We start from the raw sequence: 13,000 nt of genomic DNA, 5'->3' as shown, positions 1-13,000 counted from the left end.
AGATCATCCACTATTAGCTGGAGTAGCCAAATACGCCATGGTCACATAGTAACGCCCAGTTTATCAGGCCCTCAGAACTGTCAGGCTACATCGTTGCACCTTTTACACATGTGTTCTCCTTCACTGTAGCTCTGTAGCTACTGCTCATGTTTGTTTAATAGATTCAGAATTGAAACAGTTTGGTCAAAGAGGATCAAGAGCATGGGTCAGCACGCAGGGGTGAGAGGGGCCTGGTGAAGGGCTGAATCTACAGGCGCTAGAAGGAGCCAAGGCAAACTTCTGCCTTGGTTCTCAAGAAGTAAAGTTGAGGACTCCCTGCTTTGGCAGAGAAGTCCAACTCCCTGCCACCTTGGAGATAAAGGTCTAGGGCAGGAGCTGAAGTGAGGAGGGCAACCTACTGCAAATTTGGATCTCCAGTCTAAGTTCTGGTGTGACTCTGACTTTATACTCTCAGTTTCCTTGGCCTGAAAATGAGGAGACAGGATTAGAACATCTTGAGATTCTTCCAGTTCTACATACATGATGAGAAGGAAGGAAGCAAGGGAGCGAGGGAAGGAGGCAGGGAGGAAGAAAGCAATTATGTGTCTTCCAAATGACAAAATATGAGAGATCTGAGTGGAATCCAAACACAGACATCCCCTGGCATTCCTCAGGCCCCTTTACAACATGCTTAAGAGACAGCCATCTTGGGTCTTTTTCCATAATTCCACTGATGGAGAGCCTCTAACAAACGTTTCCCAGTCAGTCATTTAGAGCCTTGTCTAGGGCCCTGTCCACTTTCTGTTGGAAACCATATTCCCTGGGAACAGAGGAGCATTGCAGTTTATGATCATTCCAAAGGAAGGACAGCACGGATGTAGCTAGGTGGCTAATACTATGTTTGCGGTTGTCTGACTACAAGCTGCCATTTACAGTGTGTGTTTTTCTCTCTCGTAGTTTTTTTGATCAGGAACTCAAACATTTTTTTTTTCCTGAGGTCCCTGAAAGGCTCTAAGTCCTCCTTTACAGGCAGCTCTACAGAGCTCTGGTGCCTTTCAGGCCTTCACAGCTCTGTGTCAAACAGTGTCAGGTCTGCCAAATGGATACCTCTTACTCCCCCCGACCCCCTGGCTCCCCCACATCCCCATCACCATCTCAGCGGCCACCCTAATCGTTATCACCGGTACAGCCACCCTATGCCCAGGGACCAGCTCTCTCCTGCTCTCCTCTCTGCCCCAAGCTCATTCCTTGAAGGTTTTGCCCTTTCTAGCTGGGTACAGATTAGTTGTACAGGACAAAGCCCTGTGGTTGGCTGGGCCACTCTATAGGTATCAGAAGCAAACAGCTAACCCTTGCCAGGAACATTCACACTGCTGGTTATCTTAGGCAATCCTCTGTGCCTTTGCCATCCCTTCCCCCAGCCTCTTCGCACCCACTGCCTCAGTTGGAGGCCTGCGGGAGAGCTGTGTGCTGTGAAGAGGGATACCAGTGTCACCCTATTTTGCAACGTGAAGCAGAGAAACCAGGTACCTTGGTGGAGGCCACGTAGCTGATTATAGGCTGTCAAGAGCCAGTCCTCTTGGAATTCAATTCCTTCTAGTTCATCCCATCTCCCTCTGTCTCCCAAGCGTCAGTCACTCCTCCACCCCCTCATGATCATTACCAAATTTACAGATTATTACGGCTATATTTTTTATTTGACATTTTCCCTCTTGCATGTGATTTTTTTTTTTTTTTTTTTTTTGCGAAAGGAATTGTCTGATCATTCTATACGTGGATAGGATCCCTCACCCACAGATAGGCCACACTGTCAATAAACGCAAAGAACAGCCAATGTTATTAACGCCTCTGAGGCCAGTCCAAAGGGTTACTGGTCTACCTTTGAAAAGTAGTGAATCGTGAGATGGTAGCACTTGGCAGGTGTGTTCTCTGTGTTCAGAGGAAGGGTTACAAGACACCCGGGCATCTGTCCATGTATCACGTCTAACCCACATCTCTCTGGTGGACCCCCTAGGGCTGCCTATTCTATACCAGAGGAGTCATCTCAGCCTTCCTGGGGAGCCAACGATATGTAGTAGGAGGGCGAAAGCCTGGTCTGTGTCAGATACTAACTTAGCTATGTCTCCACTGTGCTGCTGGGAAAGCTCTTGACCTCTCTGAGGCTGTGTTTCCATCCATAAGTGGTTCATCACAGCCCACTGCTGAGAGGAGAAAAGTGAGAGTCAGGGCCATGGCCGTGTGATGATCGCTGAGGCTTCTCCACAGATGGCGCGCCTCATGCTTACTGTCTGCTTCTCTCTTACAGAAGCTTATTTGAAGTCCCACCTTGTCTGAGAGTGAAGACGGCCAAGGTCACCAGATGGAGAGAGGCAGAGCGAGTCTAAAACAAATCCGTCTAAAACAGGCTGTGGGCTGGGAACGGGGCCAGGGCAGACAGGATTGGAAGGTGGGGGATGGCTCTGAGGGGAGAGAGTAGATAGCAAGAGGAGCCCTTGCTGGAAAGGGTCACTTTGGTAACAGCCCCTGATGGTGGCAATAGTAGTAAGAGAGAGGGGTGAGGCCAAGTGGGAGGGGGGCAGATCATTAGGAGCTAGAAGCCTCTCCTGGGCCAAGGTATGGTCAGACTCTGATGCATTCTACACAGGGAGAAGGTCCCTTAGATATCAGGCCAGGAGAGATTTGTTACGTTCCACTCTGCTGAGGAGATCAAACCCACAGAGGCTTCTGAGCCTACCAGTCCTTGGAGGTCAGAGGCTTCTGGCTATACCTGCTTTTGGTCATATGGGACCAGAATCACTATAATGGGCCTGTGACCAGAGAGAGTTTGGCAAGACAAGCCTGGATGGGATTTTTATAGTCCTAGTGTGTCAGGGCTTTGGCTAACGGCACACTGGGGATGGACTTCCATTGTAAACAGTGTAGGCTCTGGATGGGTCCCTGTGGGCTCAGGGATGTCATGGGGTGAGGGTAGAAGGCATGGCAGAGGCTTATGGGATCTGCGCATCTTGTGATGCTGAATTGAGGAGATAACCCAGAGATCTCTGAGGTGCAAGAATCTTTGTCCAGTATTCCACATGGTGGCCAGACTATCTCCCCTTGATTATCTCCAAACACAGAGCTATTTATTGCCCCCTCCATTCAGGAACATGTGTTTTCCTTAGTTTACCAGTTTGTGCGCACAAAAAGTAAGCCAGTGACTATATATATATTTTAGTCTACTGAAGAGTATTATTGGGCTTAAATAATTTTTATAATTTTTTAAATGCCCACTTTTATCATCAGGAAGTATAATGGAAATTCTGGGGTTGTAGTTAGAGTTAGTTTCTGGCTTGCTATGGCTTGACTTAGTAATGTTATTACTTTATGAGGAGCAAAACACATGCTTCTAGAACAGAACTCAAGAAATCCCAAGAGGTGGGCCACACTTGATAAGGCAGGCTTTGTGCTGGATGACATCTGCCCAGCTGGAGGATGAGGTAAGTGTCCTGATCATGTCCTTGGGAGGCTAGGCTCCCCTGTGGCCTCCTTTAGGCTGGAAGCCTTTTCAGTGTCTTCTGTGTGCTACAGGCTGACCGTGCGGACACACTCACTGCCATCAGAGATGAAAAAAAGCTGGTGTCTAAAGAAAACAGTTCCAGGCCACTCCACCAATGGCCAGTTTTGGTCTGTCCTCATGCTAAGGGTCACTTGGAGCAGATCTAACAGGCAGGGATATCAGATGTCTGGTCTCTGAGTAGCTGGGGTTTGCCATTTTGAGGCAGCAGTTCATGTAGTTTGTGCAAACGAGGCTGTACAGACAGTTTCTACCCAGTTAGATAATCATGAAGTCCTCAAGGTTCTGTAGCTCATGTTTCCCTTAAGATCTGTCACCTAGAAGAAGAGAAGTTGTCCCTGTGCAACATCATCTGTCCTAGTCAATGTTCTAGCTGTGAAGAGACACCGTGACCAAGGCATGATGCTGGGGAAGTACCCGAGAATTCTACATCTGGATCTGCAGGCAGCAGGAAGAGAGAGTCACTGGGCCTGGCTCGGGCTTTTGAAACCTCAAAACCCACCTCCAGTGACACACCTCCTTCAAGAAGGCCATACCTACTTTAGTTGAGGCCACACCTCCTAATCCTTATCAAGTAGTGACACTCCCTGATAACTTCAAATATATGAGCGGGGGTGGGGCAGGGTGAAGGGCATTCTTATTCAAACCACCATATCATCTGACCTGTAAGGGGTCAAGGGGGCAACTGCATCTCAAGTCGCAGCATCTCTGAGTTCACAACAGTGCATCAGTACAGTACAGTACAGTACAGTACAGTACGTGGATGACTGCCTTCCTGCAGCTACCCACCAGCATTTGCCCTTTCTCCTCCGGAGTCTCATTCTGTCCCCTCATTAATCAGTTCTCTTAAACCTCCCACACCCTGCCTATCAGATCCTGCCCTGGCACCCTGCAGTCATACTTGTGGCCTAGACACCTGTCTTCCTTGACAAGCCCAAAATATTCTGCGCCCTCAGCAATGGCTTGAACGTTGAAAATGATTTTTTTTTTTTTTTTTTTTTTTGGTTTTTCGAGACAGGGTTTCTCTGTGTAGCCCTGGCTGTCCTGGCACTCACTTTGTAGACCAGGCTGGNGGGTTTCTCTGTGTAGCCCTGGCTGTCCTGGCACTCACTTTGTAGACCAGGCTGGCCTCGAACTCAGAAATCCGCCTGCCTCTGCCTCCCGAGTGCTAGGATTAAAGGCGTGCGCCACCACGCCCGGCTTGAAAATGATTTTTGATGCTCAGTAGCTGAGTCAATTATGCTGCATCAGAAACGTTATGCGTACTATTGCCACATATTGGAAACTATAAATAATAAGGTGGAAATGCTTGTGCTCAGATTACAAAGGCCTCATCAAGATTTGAATTATGTAATTCAATGAACTTCTATTCTATCAGTGTTAAGTAGGGGAGGATACCACCAAATACTGGTGACCAGAGTGACTGGATTGTAATAACTGTCTTCTGGGAGGGGGGGTTGTTAATACCAATTGTTACATTACTTGCACAATTCTTTCTCCATTGATAATTACTACTAGCAGCTTAAGGGCAATCTTTATAGTGTAAGATAGCATTTATATGCTCCCCTTTGGTAAAAAAAAATATGAAAACATAGATAACATGAACCTAATGACAATATAAAGTAAAATACAGTGAATCTTTTTATTTGTAGTGTTTTTTTTCCTTTTGTGATCATCCACAGCCTGAAAATGTTAATGAGAAACTCAAGAAATAGGCAATGAATCAATATCAGTAATACATAATTGAAGCTTTTAGTCACCTGACATTCAGGTAAGATGGTATGTACCTATAACCCCAGTATTTGGAGGCCTCAGGCAAATGGCCTGTGGGAGCCATTCACAAGCCCAGTTCCTGAGTATAATCAGGAGAATTGCAAGTTTGAGGCTACACTGGATTTGAAAGCCTGCCTCAAAAGCAAACACAGAAAAGGCTCTACTGCTCTGAGGTGCATGCCGAAACCTCATCAGTCCTGGCCAGGATCAGCGCTAATCCCTTTGTCCACATGGGCTGTGTCCCTTAATATCCAGTATGCATGTTTGGTGACAGGCAGTGCTGTGTCCAGAGGGTTGGCCACTAAACAGCTAAGGTCACCCTGGGCCCAGGGCCCTCTCATTATCTTTTCTGAAAGAAGCTAGAAAGCTGATGTGGACTCCAACCTTTTGGCTTTAAACCAAGATGTCTTAATTTCCAGTGAATTCTCCTTTTAAAATGTTGGCTCCCACAGGCCTTGATTGCAGGACATGGAGAAATCAAGTTAGCACGAGGCTGGAAGCTTCTGCCCTACTGTGTTAGCCCTTGGTGCTGTGCAGGCCACAGAGGGAGAACTGTCATCAACATCCTGTTAGCTGTGGACCCTGAGTGTAAAAGTCTAGCCTGCCAGGCAAGATGAGGTCACTGGTACAACAGAGGCAAGACCATTAAGAGGGTAACTAACGGGCTTTTGATTAGATCAGACGTCTACTCCACGGGAGGCAATTCACTTCTATTACTACACACCCACCAACAGCCTGTGGCTGGGGAAGGCAGGGGCCCTAATGAAGAAGCAGTTGCTTTATCTTGCTAAATGGACATGATGTGCCCATCAGAACACGTCTAAGCTGCTGTGTTCATACCCATAGAACAGCGTGGCTGTCAGTTTCAGTTGGAAACGTTTCTTTTTGCTGTGACCGATGGTGGCTGCGAAGACTCCTAAAGTCCAAATACTGAGAATTAAGGATTGACAAAGGTCCAGCCATAAAGGGGACATCTCTACCACCTCAGGGCTCAGATCACATCTCCGAAGAAAGGATGGAATGAATGTCATAGCCCAAGGATGTGGGTGGGAAGAGCAGGAAAGGCATGAAGCACTGAGCCAGGCATGGCACAGCTCTTGAACTCACAGCTGATGTCCTTAGATATACAAGATGATACAAAACTGGGCCAGTCTGTCATGGAAGGGGCTTATAAGGCCCCACCTTTCCCAGAACCTACACACAGGTAGTGTTACTTGTTTGGGAGGATCAGTTTCTTTGGGGGTATAGCACTGGTAAACTTCCCACGGAAGCAAAGCCTTACTCATCCTCCTGTGAACAGCCCCAATGAAACTCATTGGTACACACACACAGACACACACAGACACACACACAGACACACACACACACACACACACACACACGCACACCCGTGAAAATAGAGGAAGGTCTAATCAGAGAGAGAGGAAAGGGGTCAGAGAGAATGGGAAAGGGACAAGAGAGACCGCAATGGGTGTGTGAAAATAACTGAAACACGGTATGCACATGCATGGGAAATTTGTAATGAAATCCATTGTTATGCAATTAATATCTGCTAGTAAAACATGATAATAAATAGGCTCATTCAGACAAACAAACACCCTGTGGGTTGTATGATCATCCCCTGGACATGTGATCTCTGCATGTCCTCCTGTGTCCTGCAGAGTCTAGAAGACTCCCTGGCTGACACTCTCCTTTTCTAACCGCCTTTGCAGGGGGTCATTATTGCTTTAGAGTTTCCCTTTCTGATTGGCGTCCAATCCATTGGCAGCAGTTTGAGGGAGACTGATGTCACCCACTGCCAGAGCAGCAAGATGACACGCGGAGTTGCCTGACTCTACCCAAGGGCTTTCTCCTGGGTAATGAGTATTTTTGCTTCTGGGGACAGCCCATAGTAGTCCTGTAGCTTGAAGTCCTGCTCTCATCTGTAATGTGGCCTCACTGTCCCCACCCCTTCCCTCCACACTGTCTGTCCTTGGGTCTCCAGAAGGCTTCATCATTCTTGGCTCTCTGCTTTTTGTCTCCTTTATTTCTTTGCCATCCAGATCCCTGTGTCTGAACCATCCTCTCTGGCTGCCTCTCTCCTCCATTTCCTGGACTTTTGTGTTTGGATGCCAGTTCACACCAGCCTGGGTGCCTCCCCTGTGGTAGCAGAGACCTCAGGAGCCTGGCATTAACTGTTCCCTATTGATCTCCACTTAAAATTCCTGGCCCTTATCTCTGCTCAAGGTAGAGGTGCAGAGCTGGGGCAGCATCAGTGGGCATGAGGTCTGTACCCTCCTCCAGCCCACCTTCCTCTCCATTGTGTGGAGGAATGGCATTTTGGAAAATGCGAACTCAACTACTTCTTTGGGAGCCTAGACTCCCATGTGGCTCCAACAGCCTACTTGGCAGTGAAGGATCTAGGTCCTGTAAACTGTGAGACCCCTTCCCACCCCCCCTCTCCTGCTGACATCGGTTGACACCTAGCTGTTCTACCTGCCCCAAGAACACCTGGAAGTTCCACAGCACTGCGCCTCTGGACCTTCTCTGACCTCACCTGGGCTATATGGCCATTCTTTGTGTTCCTTTCACCTCCAAGGCAATTTTTGAAATCTCTGGAGGTGACTTCCTCTGGACAGTGGGGTGCTTGGGTCTCCCATGATCATGGGTCTTCAGCACATGGCTGAAGGGCTGCCCTGTCCCTTTGGCAGCAACATCACCATCTTCCCTGATAAACAGGCATCCTTGGGCGCATTGCCACATTCACCCATCTCTCTTCTGTGAACTGCTCAGGTTGCGCACATGACAGCCTTAAAGAGTGTTTTCTGAACACCTCGGTGATTGAGTGGCTAGCTCTGATTTGGATGTTTGGAGGCTATTCTGTCAGGAGAAGCTGGCAATTTTAGAGTTTACAGTGACCACAACATTCAGTGCTTGCTGGATCTAGAAGTAGTAATGATCACCTCCTGCTGATTTTTGAGTCTGAAAACCAGGCCAAAGATCCCATATACTCCGGGATAATACTCTCATATACTCCGGGAGAATACTCTCATGAGGCTGGTAGCAATTGGCCACTCTGCCTGTTTCAATTCATGCCCAACATGGGCCTAGCCAGCCTTCTCTCACTCTGGCCGGGTCCACACCCTTCCCACTACACTGTCAACTAAAGGTTGAGTTGGAAAACCCCTCTGAGATCAGTCAATGATGGGCCCCTATGGGTTTTCATAAATCAGTCACCGAGGCCCAGAGAGGAGAGTCTACTTGCCCAGAATTGCAGAGATGAGGGAAATGGGTGTTCACACCTGAAGTCAAGTGTGATCAAAGAAAAGTTTGAGATGGTCTAGGAAGTGTCTGGGCTAGCCTGGAGGTTGAGAAGCCAGGGAGGGTCCCTCTGAGGCTACCCATGCAAGGGGCAAGAAGGACAAAGGAAACATGCAAAGGTCGGAGAGCGAGTGAGCTTGCTGCTTTGAGGCCAGAAGAGAGAGGAGAACACAGCCATGCCATGGGCTACGTGGAAAAGATCTGTGGCCTTTGCAGTGTAGTCTCAGTAAGAGAATGCCATCAGAAGGTTGAACTGAACGTCTAGAAGATACCAAGCAGCAGGCACAAATGGGATCCAGGAGAACCCAAATCAACTCACCCTTCTACCCCCAAGTACACACCCGACCATAACCATAACGTACATGTCCCCCCAAATGGCCTGCACCCAAGTGATCACAGCAACTCTTCATAACAACTCTAGAGTGGAAACAGCCTAGCTGCCCATCAACTGGTTAACAGATAAATAAAAGGTGGAGCCCATAAAATGGACTCTCCATCAGCTCTAACAAGGCGGGTGGTACTGACACATGCTCCAGCAGGATGGGGCAGGAAAACATAACAGGAAAGGTCGCATGCTGTGAGACATTTCTCTGAGATGTCCAGAACAGAAAGGCTTATAGAGATAGAGAGATAGGAATACAGATAAGTAAGTAGATAGATAGATAGATAGATAGATAGATAGATAGATAGATAGATAGATATGATAGATGATAGATAGGATAGATAGATAGGATAGATACAATAGATGATAGATAGGATAGATAGATATGATAGATACATAGGATAGATGATAGATAGATAGATAGACAGACAGACAGACAGACAGACAGACAGACAGACAGATAGATAGATAGATAGATAGATAGATAGATAGATAGATAGATAGATATTTGGGGCAGGGTCTTTCTTTGCTGAGGCGCTGGGAGGGTACCATGGGTTGTCTAGCAGTGTCCCTGGCCTCTATAGTTAGATACTACTAGTGCATCCCTCCTGACATTGTGACATTCAAAGACCTGCAGTTGATGAAAAGATCCCCTGGGGTGTTAAATGGTCCTCAGTCAAGCACTACCTTCCTTGCTGGCAGCTCTTGCAGAATCACTTAAGTATCTCACCCTGAGGTCTCCAGTACCGCCCTAAGTCCTGCAGCCTGGGTCCAAGGGCTCTTTCCAATCCATCTGGGCATTCCCTGTTAGGGATGGTGCCTTATGTTAGGGCCCTAGAGTCCAGCACAGAGACTATCACTTTGTGGTCATCCAGAAGCCATTTTTTAGTCTGTGAAGGCCAAGGTATCTCTTCTCACAGGGCTGTGGGATGGCTACTTAGATGCTGGAAAGCACACAGAGCCCATCAGATAACTGTTGGCATTAATAATTTGTGGTTCCTTCTTCTCCCATGCCATTGCCACGTGTGCATGTGTGCTTCTGTTGTGGCAAGAACACACATGCTAGCTATGTGAAGGAACTAGTGAGAAAAGACAGGGTAGGTAGGTCCCATAGTCCCCGCCCTCAGGGGTCTCCAGGGTCCCATAGTCCCCACCTTCAGGGGTCCCCATGGAGGTGTATACCCATACGTATGAAACACAGAAGAACTGTGCATGCCAGTTTATGAGAACTGGGACAGGTGGCGGTTGGAAGAAGATAGGAAACAAGATGGTGACCAACTCAGTCTGGCAAACATTGCTTCTGAGGACACTGTCTACCGAGGCTCTGGAAGTCTCAGAGGTGGCATGCCCATCCACTGAACCACACCAGGAACACCTCTTTCCTTCACTCACTCCCTTCCTTCAGCAAGACCACAGCCCTGGAAGCCACAGAGATCTCTGTGCTGATTAGCGAAGTAGGTACTCCTTGCAGAAAATCAGGAAAGCCCTGGGAGCAACCATGCCCCCAATCCTGCCACCATGGGCAAATGTTGCTAACCTTCTTTTGATCCCTCCCCACTTTTTTCTAGGTTTTTGTCTCAAATCCAAGGTAATGCCATGTCTGCAATGGATAAGGGTGTCCCCAACCATTAAAACTGTTTTTAGTAAAAACTTGTCTGTCCCTATTGTTGGGCATTTAGACACTCTTTTGAGTTTTGGTAACTGTCTTGGGGATTGCAGTAATCTTTATTCTCCTCCCATCACTTCATGTGGATGGATGTTCTCTTGTTTTAAAACATTCTTGGCAAAGAGCCTTTTTGGCTTGCTGAGACCCTTACCCCATTACCAGGGATTTCTTTCCCAAGGATGACCCAAATCCTCCTGATTGCAGTTTAATCCTGCTTTTACTTCCTGGGGCGTTGGTGGAGTGGGACCACAGCTGGGTTTGTTTTCCCTGCGGACGTGATGACTGGGAAGGCTTCTGGAGAGAGTGTCTCTAAAAGGAGTGTTTGCCAGATTGAATCTGTCACCAGATTTTTGTCTTCTGTCTTGTCCCTCCTATTCAGATGTCACTGTCACTTGGATGACACGGACTGAGTCAACCCAGTTAGTACAAGTTAGCCATTCGTCCAGGACAGAGGGAATGGGCATGCCTCAGAACCCAGGGGAGCTGTCCAGGCTGAGACTAAACAGGGAGGGGGGTAATTGGGACAGGGTGACCTCAGCAGCAGAGGCGAAGCAGTTCAGTATTGCTTTCTGTGGGACACTGAGCAGTGGCCTTCCTTCCTTTCTGAGCTTTAGAGGCAATGCTTGGTCAGGGTACCAGCTCTCACTGACAACCATCAGTCACCTCCAGGAAGTGTGCAGCTATTCTTCCCGTGTGGGACAAGGAGGGAACGATAGCCTAGTCTACACTGGGAGCTGTGCATTTCATGCTCTTATTTAATGGCTGGGACTAGAATGATACAAAGCAGTATCACCCCTGCAGCTGGGAAGATGGGAGGCCAAACTTCACAGCAGGGACTACGGGAAATCACTGTGGAGAACCTCGGTTTCTCCATCTGCAATAGGGGGTTAACAATACCGGTCCCCAGTACTGTGATGACAACTTTAGTCTGAATTATTACACATCTAATGTGCCTGGTGCCAGGCCTGCCCACAAATGATATCTTTACTCTTTCCGGTTCTCCCCAAACCCAGCTCAGAGATCAGTCCCATAGTCCTGGATAACCTTTGGGGAAAGCAAACATGTTTATAGAAATTCATAACTCTCTCTTATAATTAAGAAAGCAGAGACTTGGCCAAGACTTATCTGGAAGGTGTCTCTTTAAAAAGCCACCTTGACATGTGTCTGAGGGGAGGGGTGGGGCTCCTAAGACTTGAACCTCCCCTCCTCCCCATTCCCTGGGCCCTGTTCTATGCTTCATGCTTAGCTACATATATGACCTCCAGACAAACAGTGCCAAGGCTCAGTAGACACCAAAGTTAGTGTATGACAGTGACCAGTGGGAACATCTCCGCTCAAGGGTGCTTTACTGCCCTGTGAGTGTCAGAGGGGGAAACTGAGGCTTTCAGGCTCAAGGTCACTGGGTTTCTCAAACCAGAGTCAAGGCCACTTCTGAACTTCCACAACCAGAGAACAGCTATCAGATGTCCCTGGTGTCTCGGACAGCTACCAGAAGAGCTACCAGAGTCAACTCCCAGTCTAGCGCAGGGAACTCCTCGATTCCCAGCAGCCCAGAATGGGGCAGCAGCCCAGGAGGACTTAGGCAAGGCGACCTGTTCTTGAGAAACTAGACAGGCTCCTTCCTGTCAGCCCCTGACGCTTCACTGGTGCTGGGGAGTCGAAAGTCTCTCCAAGCTCCCACATATATATCGGGCGACTCACGCCACCGCCCAGAGGGCACAAAGCAAGCCTTTAAGCGCAAGAAGATTTTTTAGAGGGCACGGAGGGGGGGGGGTGTGTGAGGCTACCCTGGCATCCCTCACATCCGCGGGACGAGGCAGCAAGCCTAGCTCATAACACCCCTTTGGGGGTGGGTATGACCCTTGAGGGTGACAGGGAGGAAATCTAGGTAGAGGCATCAGCCCAAGGTCAGGTGCTTCCTGTGTGCAGCGCAGCCTGAGGTCGATCTGGGGACGGGGGTCGGCAGGAATCTGAAGCAGGCAGCCAAAGCGGCCACGCCACAGCCTGGTCTCCGCGCAACCCCACCCGCGTCCCCATCCCGAGGCGACGTCTGCCGGGAGGCGTCGGTCACCTTACCTTACCTGGTGCTGCTGCTGTGCGCCACCGGCTGTACCGGGTCGCTTAGGACTGCGCGCTTGCACTGGCTGGGGCAAGGATGGAGCTGGCGGCGTGCGCCTAGCACCCACTTCCTCGTCCCCGCCCCCAACTCGCTCCTCCTCGTTCTGAAAGCCGCTCCTTTCCTCAGCGTTTTCTCCCATATTCATCCTCCCCTCTCCCTTTCTCCCCCTCTTCCCCTTCTTCCTTCTGTCTCCCCCTTTCTCGCTCTCTCTTCCTCCCTCTCTTCCCT

The 13,000-nt window shown here is 48.8% G+C and overlaps 1 protein-coding gene across 1 annotated transcript in view; it reads right to left on the bottom strand.

Annotated features, from left to right (window-relative positions):
* Window positions 1–12,795, bottom strand: part of Hrh2 (histamine receptor H2) — a 42,055-nt gene extending 29,260 nt beyond the window's left edge. Inside the window, exon 1 of the mRNA XM_021181005.2 lies at window positions 12,735–12,795. The gene's annotated coding sequence lies outside the window, so the exon portion shown is untranslated. The remainder of the gene's footprint in view (window positions 1–12,734) is intronic.
* Window positions 12,796–13,000: the final 205 nt, after the last annotated feature.

This window comes from Mus caroli, chromosome 13, assembly GCF_900094665.2.
Source record: "Mus caroli chromosome 13, CAROLI_EIJ_v1.1, whole genome shotgun sequence".
NCBI lineage: Eukaryota > Metazoa > Chordata > Mammalia > Rodentia > Muridae > Mus > Mus caroli.
The sequence above is the reverse complement of the archived record's forward strand: the minus strand, read 5'-3'. Positions and strand labels throughout refer to the sequence as shown.